We start from the raw sequence: 14,957 nt of genomic DNA, 5'->3' as shown, positions 1-14,957 counted from the left end.
GCTGATTATTTGTCAACATTATTAGTGTTTGCTTTGTTCTTTGAGACAGATCTTGATGAATACACAAGTACCTTTATGTGTTGTTTTTCCAGAAGAGAGCAGGGATTACCAGCCTGCAACAGGTAAGGAAGACATCCTGTGTAAGATTCTGGAAATGGGTTATTAGTGCTCAATTCTTCCTTGAAGGTAACAGGAGACAAGATTGTCTTTAGACCCTCAGAGAAGATGTTTGAAAATATCAGTCATTTGGACCTAATGCCCACTCCTTCTTGACTTAGTGAGCGCTTCACTAGGAAATGCCTTCTTAGGAACTCTTCTTGAAGGACCTCTTAGCCCAAGCTGCAGTTTGGGTATAAGAGCTCCGGGCAGATAAGATCCCTTTCTACCAGGACTCCGAAGAGTGTTTGCAAAATGTACAATCTTGCTCCTTTGCTCAAGTACAAGTATTGTTATTATTTTCAAGACTAAAATATCTTCACGTATTTTAGGCATCGTAGTTTGGATGATGTAATTCTCATTCTTATTGTATTTCAATAGGAACAAAGCTAACTCAGCAGTCAGTACTTTACGGTGCATCTCCCAGTATTAGAATAACCTGCAAATAATTTAAGGTAGAAGAATAGAATACAAAAATCATACTTTATAGCTAGGAATTCAAGGATGATCCTTGACTATCTTAATGCGTTTATATTGTCGCTTTTTTTTTGTCTTTTATGTTATTTTTCCACAGGAGAAAAGCATATTTGATTTTCTTATGATAATGGTGACTTAATCTATTGATCTTTGATTTTCTAATAATAAGATGTAATGCTTTCTTTTCTATTTCAAAGAGAGTTTTATATTCCACTTTTCCAAAAAAAAAAGCAGCAACAACAACAAAACCTCTAAAGAATTTAAAATCATTAGGAAAATAAAAGAAGCATGGTCTGTGAAGAAAATTGTTCTCCTGTTGCAAAGTATGTCTATTCTGGAAAAATTAATGGGAAAGAAGTTCTAACTTAAGGCTCGATGGAAGGTCAACATTTGCATTTTAATAGTAATAATTTACTAAATAGTCTTTTATTATGAGATCATAAACTCTGTGCATTTTGATATAAAGATAGAATAAAGGCATAAAAGGAGCTATGGGTTCCTGGAATTTGAAAAGGTGCAATACGGTTGTGATTCTTCCTCCATATACCAAGGTACTAGAAGTTCATACCTGGTACAAAGCAAACAAAACACCGAAGTGAATTACTAGACAAAAAAAAGAATTCTTCTGCTTTGACATGTATTAGTCAGGAGAAATTATCTCTTTTAAATTGTTGCTCTTCTAACACACGCAAGTGACAAGCGTTTAGTACATCTGTTCAGCTGACAATAGAGCTTTGTCACTGTGATGACAAATGAAAAAGGATTGGATTAATTTAGTTATAGAGATTTACATTTTGCTTCTTCTGACTCGTCTCCACAAGACTGATGAATTAGAAATAATAATTCCTTTGGAGGCCACCATTGTAGAATGCAGTAGAAAAATTCCACTCGCTGAAATATGTATCATATATCTGGCAGGTAAACCCAAAGAAAGTTCCTTCTGTTATTAACTACACTCACAGGAGAGAACAGGGTTTGAAAGATGTATGGCCTTATTATGTTGCTGGAGCACAGGAACTCGACTATGCTGTTGAGTACAATACCTTCACCATTTTTTTCTCTGATATGCTTTGGCACATTTGGTGGTGGAATGGCTGATGTTGCAATCAGTGTAAGATTCCTCAAGTTTTCGTGTTTTCAGAATGATATAGAGGGATATAACTTGAAGCTTTTTACAAAGTACACTAACCAGTGGCAAAGTGATTCACTTGTTTTCTTAACCGTTGCTTCTCATGCAATATGCATTGACTAGTTTATAGTCTGGATTTTATGGAGTATCATACTTATGCAAAATTAACTGGTATACAAGCTTAGTGGTAACCTGAATGTTTGATGGATCATTTCCTAAACACTCAGATAACACTAAAAGATCAACGTAACAACCAAAAAGTGAATTATAGAACACAGCATCTGAAGAGAAAGGAGGAGGAAAGTATTTCAGAAGCATAAAGTCATCACTGAAACAAAATCACAACAAAGGCTTGTGGAAATAAAACTGACAGTTTTCAAATGTCCTGGTAACTGTGAAACATCTCCTTGTGCTTTCCAAAGATGGCCAGATGTGAAACAGCAATTAAACGAGAATCAGAATTTTTCACCTGCTGGCTTTACTCTGTAGTCTACCTGCAATTCTACCTGCAAAACCCCACACACTTACCAGATATTAAGACAGCATACCAGTCTAAAAATGGCATGCTACATTAAAAAAGTTCAGAAACTCAAGAAATTATGCTTTTCATCATTTCTTTAAACCAAAAAAACCCCAAAAATCAAACAAAAAAAAACCCTTCCAAAAGTCAATTGACTTCAGCAGTATAACTGATTCCTGTTTCAAGTTCTCCGACATGTTTGCACTTTTATCTATAGTGTGTTTTCGTCAAATAGCAACGTTTTTGTCTCTTACTGCAGTGCAGTTGGTCTTTCAACAATACGCAATAATTGGACAGCTGGCTCCCCAAATTATTGTGCTTGGTAAAAATATGCGAGCATCCCAGACTTGGAGCCTTGGTCGCGAACGAGTTGTGCTGACTGACAGCCTCCACAGCACAGCATGCAATAGGAACCTCTAGAGGGCTCCCGAGATATTTAGAGTTATGACCCTAGTACTTTTCCTTAAAAAGGTTATTTTTCTCTTACAGTGTTTTTCTTCTTAGTTTCTTATTTCCCTTCCTTCATTTTTTTTTAGTCTTGAGTGCCACTATTTTTCTCTCTCTTATTAAATATTTCCATGCCTGTTTATGTACTTGTCATTAAAACTTCCTCTATTTTTTTTCACTTCCTTGCTGATTCCTTTTGAATATGCACCTAAATTTCAGTCTCTACTGTCGTTGTCTTAACAGGAAAATCGGAGACCTGTTTGCTCCTGCGTAACTAACAGTGGTGGTGTCCTGCTCCAGGACAGAGTTTTAAGCTGTGAATTCAAGGTCTCGCTTGAGCCTTAAATCATCAGCTTCAAGAAAGGGAGTATTTCACGCACAGCCCCATCCTTTGCATGTCTTGTTCTTTACTGGCTTGTTTACTTTCTTTATAATGTTCAGTGAGTTAAATTATAAGCCTTATTGGACGTATTTCCTTAGTTTTCAAAAATCATAGCTTTAGAATCCCGGTTTGCTCTCCCCTGTCTCGCTGTTCTCAGTGTGCAGTGGGAATTGGTACTTCAAACTTAAAGGGAATTGATACCTACTCTGGTACGCAAGTGCGCTAGTGTTTGTGGGAGGGAGGAAGGGTTAAGTGCTGGTGATTTGATGCAAACTAGGAATAGTTTTTTGTTTTCCTGTGAGGTGTAACATTATGTCACTTTGCATGTGTGTAGTAATCAACACGTATCGACCACGTAGGCAGAACACCATATGGAGAAAGTATAGGCGTTGTCTGTGTTACTCTCAAGAAACAGTTAAATGAAAAGTCTAGTTTCTTGTGTGTGTACTGGCCAGTTTTCAGAGATGAAAGGCAACTGAAGTCTGAACGTGGTCCTTTGGGATGAAACCCTGGTTCCACTGAAGCTGGTAGAAGTCTATGCATTGACCTAACTGGGGACCCAATTTTGACTTGTACTTTGTGTGTGTCCAGGAAGAGTAAGGTGAAGAGTAAAAAAGTAGTTTGAGTAATCTGTGCCATCAGGAAGTGACTGCTATTTTCTGCAGCTGGAATAAACTGCAAATAGAAAGAAAGCGTGAAAGGACTAATCAGTAGGAGAAGTTAATGAATGCAGCATGTGTCATAGCAGCGCAATATGATAATTTACATGGATGTATGGTATGAATAAAGGCCACAGAGAGCTCTTTTTCAGTTGCTCCTTCAGCTACACCATGGGGGAAATACCAAACAACAAAAGAAACGCCTTTGTAGGGCTTTACTGAGGCTCTCCAGTATCCACATGAAGTGCATGGCAAACGAGATGGCCAGCAGTGTTGAACATTGGTAATGAGAAAACTATATCGAACTTAAAGTTCATTAAACACACTTGTACATTTGCAACTTCCTGACGTATGTATATGCACGGACCCCTCAAAAAAAAAAACCAAAAACCAAACAAACAAAAAAAACCCCCTTATTGTGCCCAAGCCATCTCTTCATCGCAAAGGACATGGTTAAGTGATGTTGGCATGGCAAAACCCCTCATGAAAGAACTCTGAAAGTTAAATTGCTTATTTGGACATTCTTAATCTCACATTTGTTTAAGCAGGATGGTCTTAATCTGAAGGAATTTTTTTTTTTTTTATTTTCAGCTTTTTGAAAGCAAGACAATTGTTTTGAGCACATATATTTGATTTAAGAGATGAAAATGCTGATTGAGTCAACCAAGAAGGTAAGGGGAAAGGAATTTACTATTGTTCTTTCAAGCAAGTGATGCAAATAGTATAGCGACTGTACGTTTCAGTATGTTTTCCCTTTCTACAGGCTGTGACGGTGGTCTAAAGATACCATGGATACCACGGTCTAAAGATGAAAAGGCCTATTTACTTATACTTTTGGCTCATTTCTATATTATTTTTAACACCACAAGAGAATGAGGTAAGGAAAGGAAACATTTAGCTTTAGGTATAGAACATCAGCAAAAATAGATGCATAATAAAATAAATTGATAAAAACAATATGTTTTGTAATTTGAAAATAGGTGGTGTATTATTTTCTCCTGTATTTAAAATTATTCTTTTAATAATTTTTACACATAGTTATTGAGGTAAAATTTGTTAGCGAGCATTTTTCTAGTACGCAAAACTCCAGAGTTTCTGGCTTGCTTTGGTGGGGTAAGTAGGTCATGTATTTTCTTTTATTTTGAATTAGTTATCTTAACTTTAAGAATCAGAATAATTTTAATGCCATACATGGCATTTTTCATGCAATTTTCGGCATAAAATTCATGACAAAGCCAAGATTTGTTCTTGTCAATTATTTTTTCATTTATGTGTAAAATTACTAGTCCTTAACTACTACTGTTGTGCACTTGAGAATATGGGCCAAGGCTACCAATAAAGGAAATCTTACATTTCTTTCAGTAAAAATTCTCAGGAAAACTTTTTTATTTTTCTTTAGGGCCCATATGATATTTATTTTTATTTTTTAATAATATATTTTTTTTTGCTAAACTTTGCTGTGCTTGAAACAATTGAACTTGGCTTTCAGTTAGAAGAAAATAACTTTGTTCCTTTGAGAGAGTTTTCATCTTAATTTGCATTTTTGACTTGTACAATAAAAGTTGTGTTAATAGCATTCATAAAACACCATTCATATGATTTTGTAAGGATCAGTACTTTGTTGAAAGTAATGAATTTTAAAAGAGCTATATTTGCATCTGCTTTTCTAAATATTTATACCACATTTATCTTCTCATTGACTGAGTGCTTGCAAATAGACCTGCCAAGCACCAAACATCAGAAATGATAGATGAGGTATCTTTTAAGATCTAACCAACAGACGTGAGTTCTGTGATGCTACTGATTAAATTTAGAAAACAACCAAAACCCACAAGGCAGAGCAGTAGTAAGGATCATATAACAACCAGAGGAATGGATAGAGAATTACCAATTTCTGTTTCTCCCGTTAGAGGTGTAGAACTATTAACCCATTTACACATATGAACGTCTTGAACAAATACTAATTTCTGGTCATGATCTTCTCATGTATTACTTCAAAACCACTAGAAAACATGTCGATTTGAAACAAAATTAATTCAGCATTTCAGAATGGGCTAACCTGCTTTTAGAAGCCAAGGAGGAGAGGTTTATTTTCATGTGTCGTGTTTGCAAAATGGCAAAACAGAAGAGAAAGTGGCAAGGTAAGCATAGGTTTATACTGAGAAACTAAACTAAAATAAACTGTCTCTTCTGCTCCTTCCTCCTCACGCTCCTCCCCTGCTCCACGTGGGGTCCCTCCTACAGGAAACAGCCCTTCACAAACTGCTCCAACATGGATCCTTCCCACAGGCTGCAGTTCTTCAAGAACCACTCTAGCGTGGGTCCTTTCTACAGGTTGTGTTCACCTGCTTTGGTGTGGGGTCCTTCATGGGCTACAGGTGAATATCTGCTCCACTGTGGTCCTCCATGGGCTGCAGTGGCACAGCCTGCCTCACCATGGTCTTCTCGATGGGCTGCAGAGGAATCTCTGCTCCAGCACCTGGAGAACCTCCTCCCCCTCCTCCTTCGTGGATTTCACCTGGGTGCCTGCAGGGCTGTTTCTCATTTTTCTCACTCTTCTCTCTCACAGCCGCCATGCAGCATTTTTTGCCCTTTCTTACACATGTTTTCACAGGTGCCACCATCTTGCCTGCAGGGGTCAGCTGTGGTGGGTCTGGTGGTTACCAGCTGGAACTTCAAACCAGGACACCAGCACGGGGCAGCCCCGGCCTCTCCTCACAGAAGCCACCCCATAGTGGACCTGGGCACCCACAGCTGGTAAGTACACCTGAATTCACCACGTCTGTAGTCTAGACTGAAATGCCACCACCTTACAAGAACATCCTCCCTAGGAAGGAATGAGCGTGTGTCCCGCTGACCTTAAACTCTGAAATGACAAATCGCAAGTTGGCTTTGATGTCCCTATGTAGCGCAGGTAAACAGAGAGAGATTTTTCAATCAATCAGGTTTATTCTTGTGTAATTTCTTGTTTTCATTGAGGTTGTTCAAATATTTAGTGTTAAAATATGTTTATTATTTCAGTCCGGGGCCTTCATTTTTTCGTCTGTTGCTCAATGCCGTATAACGCCATGGAGAGGTGAGGGCTGCCATGGCCCCTCACCAGTGTGGGGGGTTCTGCACCCGCAGACTGCTCGTTTGTTCCCTGGTCAGTTCTTAGCTAAAGCATCTTGCTACCAGCCTGGCTGAGCGTACACTGCCTCTTGAGAAACGAGAGGGTACGGAGTCCTTTTCCAACACCTGAGGTGGTTCTGTTCCCATTGAATTTGGATTATACTTGGTATTCTATTGTTTCATTATAATTTTATACTAAATAGCTTACAGGTTCGGCAGAGTATTACCAGGACATGCTGAAAACTGGTGTTTCCAATTCATAATTAGAGGAGAATGTGAACTACAGCAAGAGATTTAAATAAATTATTTGGAAGGTGCTACATTGAAATGGCTGCAAAATCACTTTCAGGCTCTTTAAAAGCAGTTTTTTCACTGAGTTTTTGTTTGGATTTCATGCAAAGCATGTTCATTTATCTTCAAATGAATCCTAATGAGGAGCCTTTCAGGTTTTGTGATGTGTAGAAGATTTCTGCAGAAACCGAAGCCCCTCACATATAAATCCTTTCTTACCTTGTTTCAGTGGTGGCTCCTCTGGTACCAGAAATGAATTTTTCACGTCTGACTCCTCAAAGCAGTTGCTAGCTTGGTAATAACATTTCAGCACCTGCAAATGCCTTAGAAACACTTTCATGATTCCCCCGCACCCTTGCACCGAGACTCACTCGCTGTAAAAAACTTCAGGATTTTCTCTGCAGTCAATTTTACACTGTGTAACCCAACCTATCTAGAATATTCCCATTTGTATAACAACATAGCACCGGACTTTCTGTAAATTTTAAAATAGGAATTAAAATGGAGTTATATTTTTGGTATGGTAGGAAATAATATTCCCAAGTATTTAACGAATGGCACCATTTCTTTTGATAGAAGTGCGCGTATTTATTTTGATTGGCGCTGTGTTTGCACCTACTTTTGTGCTTTTGAAAACGTTGTGTATATTTTATTTAATGGTACTATAGCAGTGTAAGAATTCATACGAATAGGAAAAGAGACCTGAATGTTATTTCTATAGATTTAATTGATACTGTAAATCAAGTTTAACCTTTTATTATAGTTTATATCAGATTTATTTCTGTCATAGTCCCAGTATTTGTGTGATTCTTGATATATGTTTGATGCTATCTTGAGAAATTTGACTCATGTGTTTCACTAAATGCAAGAAAACCAGTCTCAATAGACTTTCCATTTGCCTTACCTGTTTCCACCAGGTAAGGCAACAAACAGAAATAGAAAAAATAAAAATAAGAAAACATATTCATAAATGTCATTCCTTTCCCCTAGAGACATACTCCATCGATCTAGGTGTCAAAACTTTGTAATATAAATCCTAGTGCGGGTATGTAATTCCTGCTAAAACAAGTTTCATGGTGTAAACAAAGTACCTGCCTCAAAACAGAATTTCATGACTGGTTAACTTGGAAAAAAGGACAAAAAATATTGTGTGAGGTACAGATCAAAATTTTTTTGTTGTGTGCAGTTTAGGTAGTAGAAAAACATTTTCTCCATATCAGCCAAATCACTGAATTCTCTGTATCAGCCAATTACTGAAAGTATTAGAATTTTAAATGGAATTCTGTCATTAATGAATCAGAGAAAACTAGTAGCCCTAAAATAGTAGCCCAAAAATAAGATATCTACAATCTTATTTCATTAAAATTGTTTAAATTGTTTGGGGTTTTTTTAGCGCAAAGAGAGTAAGTATGTAATTTCTTGTGAGATTCAAAACCCAGGAAATCCACTTTCCTTTTCAAAGCTTTATTCTACTATATTAATATTTCTGTATTGAATTATAATTACATCTGTACACTTGATATTGTTATTCATGTTGTTTACTTTTAGGGAGAAGGTTTGACTCCCTCCAGGGTGAAGAGCAATTCACCTTATCCTCTTCTCAGACAAAAATGAGTAGCAAATAATTTTATTTATGTCACCACTCTTCCGGACCTGAATTGAAGTACCTTTGTGCTTCTTTTATATGGTGCTGAAGCTACACAGAGCATTAAGATTTCAGCTGAACAAGTTGTTTCTAACGTTTCCAGTTTGGCTAGCGAGAAGTACTTTTTATCAGTGTACAGGACACTTCAGGTTCCATTGGCGATGTCCAAGGTTATGCTGAATATTGCTATAGCAAGAATCATTCCCCATCTCCTGCACCCAGGTGCAGCTTCATTATAGTCTTATAGCTTCATTACATTTCTTTGTCAGGAGTAGCCCTGGGCATGGTTATGCCGCTTCTCTGCTTTTGCCCGCAAAGCTCCCAAAGAGCAGGAGCAGTGACGTGCTCTACGGCAGCGGCGACCTGCATGGTCTCTAAACTGCTGTGTTGAAGTGCTCATTGGAAGACGAGAATGGATGCAGCCTGACTCTCTGGGTGTGCTGCAGATTGCCCTTATACTGCTCAGGGTTTTAATCCTAGAGTCTTCCTAGAGCTGGGCTGCTGGTAATATACTGGCATGTATGTTATTTCACAGATCACAGAATCACAGAATGGTTCAGGTTGGATGGGACCTTAAAGATCATCTAGTTCCAACCCCCCTGCCATGGGCAGGGACACCTCCCACTAGACCAGGCTGCTCAAAGCCCCATCTAGCCTGGCCTTGAACACCTCCAGGGACAGGGCATTGACAACTTCCCCGGGCAACCTGTTCCAGTTCTCTGCCGCTTGACCATATCAAAGATTACAGCAGAGTTAGGATTTCTACCTGATTTTTTAAGAAGAGGAGCTCAAAACTAGAAATATCCACTTTGTATCTGTTATTTGTGCATGTGCGGGAGGGGTGGATGGGTGTCCTTTTTTTAGAAAAAGAAATCCTCCCATTGTATATACCTCTACAATGTAGCCTTGTTCATCCAAAATTGAATGATGAATCTCTGAGCCTGCTGCTCGGTGGACTTGAGTTTACTCTTAAGTAAAGTAGCCATTTTTTTAATAGATGCTTGTTTGGTCAAGGGTAGGGAGAGCTCAGCACCGGGAGAGGAGAATCTTTGCAGGAAAAATAATAATATTTTTGAGGAAATTATTACCAATCCTAAAATCAAGTTACTGCTCATACATGATATTTTTACTTACAGACTGAAATGTACGTAGCCAGTAGAGAAAAAAATAATAAAAACTATAAAATCTGTCAATTTAAAGTGGTGAAGAAAAGTTAGGGAGTTACAGAAGTAGTCAAATGATTTCCAAAGGCTCAATTCTAAGGTGAATAGATCTAAGTTCTTATATCTAAGTTTTATGAGGAGAGGCTGAGGGAGCTGGGCATGTTTAGCTTGGAGAAGAGGAGGCTGAGGGGAGGCCTCATTGCCCTCTACAACTGCCTGGAAGGAGGTTGTAGAGAGGTGGGTGTTGGCCTCTTCTCCCGGGTGAATAATGACAGGACCAGAGGAAATGGTCTGAAGCTGCGGCAGGGGAGGTTTAGATTGGATCTTAGGAAGAATTACTTTACTGAAAGAGTGGTCAGGCACTGGAACAGCCTGCCCAGGGAGGTGGTTGGGTCACCATCCCTAGAGGTGTTTAAGAAACATCTAGATTTGGTACTTCGGGGCATGCTCTAGTGGCAGAGATTGTAGGTTGTTTGGTTGGACTTGATGATCCATGATAGCCCCTTCCAACCATGAAGATGATATGATTCTATGGTGAATAAATATAAAATACAAATTATTCACTGTAGAATAAGCTGTGAGTACAACAAGGTTGGTGAACGCTGCAAAAAGTAAAGGGAAATTATAGAAACATAAAAGATTTCTGCAGGCTTTACAAGCTAAGGACTTCTTTTTACCGTTTTTATATTGCTTGAGTTCTCTGGGTCCCTCTGCTTGATGAATTGATTCAGCACATCCCAACTGTCATCCTTCTTTTGTCTACACACTCAGTCCTATTAGACTTGCATTAGGAACTGAAGATTTTTTTGGTGTTAGTTGTGCTTGGAAAGGGTGATTTAGGAGAGGATCACATTCCAGAGCATGGCCTATGGCACATGGTAATTGGGTAATAAAGCATTGGTAGTAGAAATATAAATACCGGCAGACATAATTGCCATTCCCTGTTCTTGTAGCCTTTCAGTAAGCCTGTGGAAGTGGAGCAGCTAATACGCTCTTTACAAATGTAAAAAAAACCCAAAAAACTTCTTTTTTAATGTACATTACTATTTTCCTAGGGTTTATAATGCTTAACAGAGGACTGTGAGTAAGATGGTTCCTTAAAGTATCCCCTGGTCCTGTGGGGGGATAGAAGAAAGCTGGCTGTTTTTATTTAGGTCTACATGTCACAGTTTTTCATAGCCAATATTTTATGTGCCATTCATATCCGAGCCTCTTCTCCAATGATCAGGAGTGAGTACTAACTTATAAACTATGCTTCAAAGTGGAACTCTTGAACAAATAGCTTAGTAGATGTTAACTAAAAATTCCATGAGTCAATAATAACCAGTGTCAACAACAACAACAGACTCAAAAATAACAATTCCATGAATTCAAACTAGCAAACCCCAGTTTCTTAGCAATTTGTGTCTTACGTACTTCCCACACTCCCATCATGGTATAGCCAGCTCTCTCCAGATCCACAGTGTATCTTGTATGCCTTCCTCATTGATTCCCTCTGGCAATATTTCTGGATCCTACTCATGTTCTCCGGCCAACCTCACTGAATCACCAGTTGCTTGCGCTATCCATCCATCACCTCTTACTTGGTTCCACTTGTCAGGCACCTGAGTGGACCCTTCTGTGCTGGGGAAGAGTCTGCGGGTGCTGACTGACCTGTTGATTCTCCAAATAGCACAAATACTGCTAAACACACAGGGCAGCCTCTCCTTTGGTAGGGCACTAACCTGAATTTCTTCTCTTTGTCCATCTTCTGCCTTTCACGCAAAAATGTAAGGACTTTGGCTGCCCCTGAACTATGTTCTTTGGTGCAGTCCCCATCTCCTCGCATCCGCAGCACGGGGCCAGAGGTAACGTGCTGTCTCCATGTTTCTCACGGCACAGAGGACAGGAGCTTTCCTTCGCCCTTGGGGAAGAGGATGGTGTGCAGCTGGATCTCATGCAGTCAGTAAGTGGGGACTTGGGCTGTGCTAGGTATGTAGGTCCTCTAGTTTGGATAAAGCCTTTGAGACTCCTCTGTCAAACAGACCTGGAAAACAAGATCAAAAATGTGTGAGGAGGAGAGGGAAAGGAAAGAAAGACTGATATCAGAAGAACTTAATTTCCTCAGGAAGCAAGGTTAAAACATAGTCCGCACATCACCTTTGTATCAGATTTACTTGATGTTCTGTAAGATTTCTTTTCAAGAAATTGGTCAAAAGTGAAAAGCAGGGCTGAAAAGTTTCTGAGAGAGAGCACTTTCAAAGACTGACCCTTAAAAATTTATGAAGAGAAACCAAGAGACTGCACAGAAAATTCAAACTGTGAAATTCTACATCAACAGACTATTTTCAGAAGAAGATAAGCGTCTCAGTGTATTCTCATTGTCAGGAGAATATGATCTCCTTTTCATAATCACTGTCAGGTTCCCCCATAATACCTATTTCAGGCTTTTCCTGAAGAATATCACAAGGTGCGTAACCAAGAACCACATTTATACATAACAAATTACCTGATAAGGTATTCCTTTGGGGTAATGACCCAAAGGGAATCATGTGATGATACGGTAAATAGCAAACTTAGTAAATAGTACAGTAAGTAGAAAATTTAACTTTTACTATCTTCAGGTATTTTAAAACGTATTTTGAGGGAGGAATAAACAACTCTGATGTTCGTTTTAGTATTTACAATGCTAGGTAAAGTCCTCTGTATCTCTATAACACTAGGTGATGCTCATTTAAAATTTGCTTAGTGTATATGGTAGAAAGTCATTTACCAATATCAACTTGAGGTTTCAATAATAGATATTAAAAACACAAACAAAGCACAATAGCATTTTATATTGTATGAAACTGTTCCTATCTGATCAATAATGTATTCCTTCTTAATTATTCAATATTATTTAGTGAAAATTTTATGTCTACTGGAATATTAATATGATATAACAACTGTAAATACTCCCATTTTAATTAAAATACTTCAGCAAAAGTTAGATGAGAAAGTTTTGATGCATTGATAGTCATGACAAAGCAAAGTAATCTATTGAAGTGCAAAATAAAGACAAGGAATTATAAAACTACTAAGGGAATGCGAGAAAATTATCTTTATAAATCATATACTCTTTGCTTTTGAACTCTATTGTATATACAAAAGATACAACTAAAACATTCTAAAATAATCTTCTTTCCTATTTATTTTTTATGTGCTGTGTATAACTTTTCTATTTCTGGGAGCTGTTGGGAATAGAAGATGCTCTTATTTAGTGCCATAGAATGGCAGTCTCAGATCTCCAGGAAAATAGATTTTCTTTTAACTAAAAAGGTTCATTCCAACTGGAAAATATTCTGGATGGGGTATCTCTGCCAGAACCCATGAAAGTATTAACAAGTCCTGGATATGTTTCATGTAAGAGTGGTAGCATCACTGAGCAGACAACCTTCACAGTATAGAGGTGCTTCAGATCCATTGCAGGCTTCAGGCTGTGGCTGCAGTCCTGCATTCACTGATCTTGATAGCAGTAGATCTTCTGAGGGGACCTCATTGCACAGCGGCGCAGGGAGGGGATCTTGTTTTATGTCCCCTCTACTGTAGGTGACTGACTACAGCTGCCCATGATACCTGGGCAAACATGGAGCGGGGAAAGGAGAAAAAGAAATGGCAGAGAGATTCTTCAGAAGGAGCCGTGAAAATGTTTGCTTAATTTTTTAAAATTCCACTTCATGATAATACCATTATGTACTTATCTGGCTATAAAAAAAATGGAAAAAACAAAACAACTTCTCTCTCTCCCCAAAAACTAACTAAATAACGCTGCAGCATGAGAGATAAGGGGAGTTTATGAGATAGAGAGACCTGAGATATTTTATGAATACTGTTAAATGTGTGAACTTGTACTGTCCTTGGAGTATTAATCTCCGCCAAATTGGAAATTTATCTTGACAAGCGATGCTTTCAATAAGGTATAAGCTCCCAATACTGGGGCTGCCTCTATGAGGACCACCTCAGGGAGCGCCTCATCCCATCGAATCACCCCACGTTGACGTTAGTGCTCGTGTGGGGCTGTTCTCAGGGTTGTTGCGTGTGTTTAAGTTACTTTGCTCAATGAGACTTACAGCAGTGTGAAAATATGAAGAGACAAAAGAGGAAGAAATTCATTAGAAAGGAGATAACAATCACAGAAACAAAAGCTGGGGGGGGGGGGGAATGGATGGTACTATATTTCCCCTTTCGCTATTCGAATATATTGCTGTTCCGTTGCTAGAAAATGGCCCTTTTCGCTATAGCAGCACCTTATCTTCACAGCTTCATGTTTCAAACTGCCAAAATGTAATAGGCCTTACTAAACTGCTACTGGTGGATAAGAGATGATGCTTAAAAACCAGAACAAAATAGAGCGAAACAGAAAATGGATATTCCTCTCTCACAGACACAATGTTAGGAGCAAAGCAAAAGCCAAACCAACCTAAAATAGCAGAGGTTGTGAACAGTGCTGTAAGGCAGGCTGAGCTACCCCCAGCACGGGACGCCCTCTGCCAGGCCGCCTAACTCGCGTATGCCCACACTTGGACAGGGGGTTGTTTGCTGGCTCAGATTCGTCCTTAATTTGTTACAACGTTTCGTGCAATTTCCTTTTAAATTTTACCCCAGATATTTTGCTGTTCTTCAAGGTATGCAAAACCCCAAACTGTTGGAAAAAAGATAACAAGCCCTAAGAAGACAGCTGTGCTGGACACCAGCCTACTAAGTCAGAGCCGTGGCCCGTCCGGCCTGACTCTTGCAGTGGCAAAAAAGTGATGTTACTTAGACAGCAAAGACAGTACACGCAGTTATCCCCGTGGGACATCACTTCTGGCTCTTCTCTATCCCAGATAGAAACTATTAAGTCTTAACCCTTTGTTTCCTACCTCTTAGCCAGCTTTCAACTCATAAAATGACCTTTCCTACATTCAAAGACTTTGAGCACGGCAGCTTTGTTTCTGTCAAAGCTTTTAGTGTGGAATC

Source organism: Chroicocephalus ridibundus, chromosome 5 (assembly GCF_963924245.1).
Source record: "Chroicocephalus ridibundus chromosome 5, bChrRid1.1, whole genome shotgun sequence".
NCBI lineage: Eukaryota > Metazoa > Chordata > Aves > Charadriiformes > Laridae > Chroicocephalus > Chroicocephalus ridibundus.
The sequence above is the reverse complement of the archived record's forward strand: the minus strand, read 5'-3'. Positions refer to the sequence as shown.